The sequence below is a fragment of the Hipposideros armiger genome, unplaced genomic scaffold, assembly GCF_001890085.2.
Source record: "Hipposideros armiger isolate ML-2016 unplaced genomic scaffold, ASM189008v1 scaffold_2745, whole genome shotgun sequence".
NCBI lineage: Eukaryota > Metazoa > Chordata > Mammalia > Chiroptera > Hipposideridae > Hipposideros > Hipposideros armiger.
In genome coordinates, this window is record NW_017734046.1 from 8,870 (window position 1) to 11,165 (window position 2,296).

Genomic DNA, 2,296 nt, shown 5'->3' on the forward strand with positions numbered 1-2,296 from the left:
CTACTCTGTAGTCTCATCCACTGTAGTCAAGACTAGCCCTCATAGTCAATGAGCCTGATGGTCAATCCCAATCACTAATGTGCCAACAATCAAGGGTCAACTACAACAGAAAGGTACACCCAACCAGCACAAGAGACACACCTGCAGCACCCAGCTCAAGTGACTAGGAAGACTGTGCTCCTGGGATCCACAGAACACCTACTATATTTAAGGCTACCCTGCCAAGATTGGGAGATGTAGCAGATCTAACTAATACATAGAAACAAACACAAGAAGACAGCCAAATGAGGAGACCAAAAAATGTCCTAAATAAAAAATCAGGATAAAACAACAGAAAAAGACCTAAACAAAATAGAAGAAAGCAATCTACCAGATACAGAGTTAAAAACACTGGTTATACAGATGATCAATGAACTTAGGGGAAGAATACATGAACTCAGTGAGAACTTACATAAAGAGATGGGAACCATAAAAAAAGAACCACTAAAAATGAAGAATACAATCACTGAAATGAAGAATACATTAGAGGGAATCAACAACAGATTAGAGGACCAAGTCAACAATTTAGAAAACAAAGTAGCAGAAAACACTCAATTGGAACAACAAAAAGAAAACAAGAATTTTTTAAAATAAGGATAGTTTAAGGGACCTATGGGATAACATCAAACATAACAACATCCCCATTACAGGAGTACCAGAAGGAGAAAAGAGAGAGCAAGGGACTGAAAACCTACCTGAAGAAATAATGATTAAAAACTTTCCTAACCTGGTGAAGGAAATAGACATACAAATAGAGGAAGCACAGGCAGTCCCAAATAAGATGAACCCAAAGAGGCCTACACCAATACACATCATAATTAAAATACCAAAGTTTAAAGACAAGAGAGAATCTTAAAAGCATCGAGAGAAAAGCAGTTAGTTACCTACAATGGAGCTCCCATAAGACTGTCAACTGATTTCTCAACAAAAACACTGCAGGCACGAAACAATCAAAATGATGTAAAACAAGAATCTATAACCAAGATTACTCTACCCAGAGGGCTATCATTTAGAATCGAAGGAGAGATAAAGGTCCTCCCATACAAGAAAAAACTACAGAAGTTCATCACCACAAAACCAGTTTTATAAAAAATGATAAAAGGACTACTTTAAGAAAAAGAAGGAAACAAGATAAAAAATATGAATAATAAAATGAGAGTAACTACATACTATCAATAATTACTTTAAATGTAAATGAATGTATTCTCCAATCAAAAGACATAGGGTGGCTGAATGGATAAGAAAACAAGACCCATGCATATGCTGCCCACAAGAGACTCTCATCAGATTGAAAGATACACACAAACTGAAAGTAAAGGGGTAGAAAAAGATATTTCATGCAAATGGAAATTTTTAAGAAGCTGGGTTAGCAAATATCAGTCGCATTAGACTTTAAAAGAAAGGGTATAACAAGAGACAAAAGACATTTCATAATGATAAAGGGATCAGTCCAACAAAAGAACATAACCCTTGTAAACATTTACACACCCAATGTAGGAGCACCTAAATATATAAAGCAAATATTGACAGATATAAAGGACAGGTCAACAGCAATACAATAATAATAGGGGATGTTAATACCCCCATTGACATCAATGGATAGGTCATCCAGACAGAAAATCAACAAAGAAACCATGGCCTTAAGTAACACATTAGACCAGATAGACTTGATTGATTTTTATAGAACATTTCACCACAAAGCAACAGAGTATACATTCTCTTCATTGGGAATATTTTCAGGATAGACCACATGTTAGGCCACAAAAAAAATGTCTCAATGAATTTAAGAAGACTGAAGTCATATCACACATCTTCTCCAAGCACATTGGTGTGAAACTAGAAATCAATTACAGGAAGAAAACTGAAAACCACTCAAACACATGGAGGCTAAATAACATGCTACCAAACAATAAATGGGTCAACATTGAAATCAAGGAAGAAATCAAAAGATACCTGAGACAAATGAAAATGAAAACAGAACAACCCCAAATCTAGAGAACACAGTGAAAGCAGTTCTAAAAGAGAAATTCATGGCAATACAGGCCTGCCTCAAGAAACTAAAAAAATCTCAAGCAATCTAACCTTACAATTAAAGAAACTAGAAAAAGAAAGACAAACAAAGCCCAAAGAGAGTATAAGGAAGGAAATAATAAAGATCAGATTGGAAATAAATGATAGTCTAAAAAAATAAATACAAAAGACCAATGAAACCAAGAGCTGCTTCTTTGAAAAGATTAAAAAAATTAATAAACCTTTA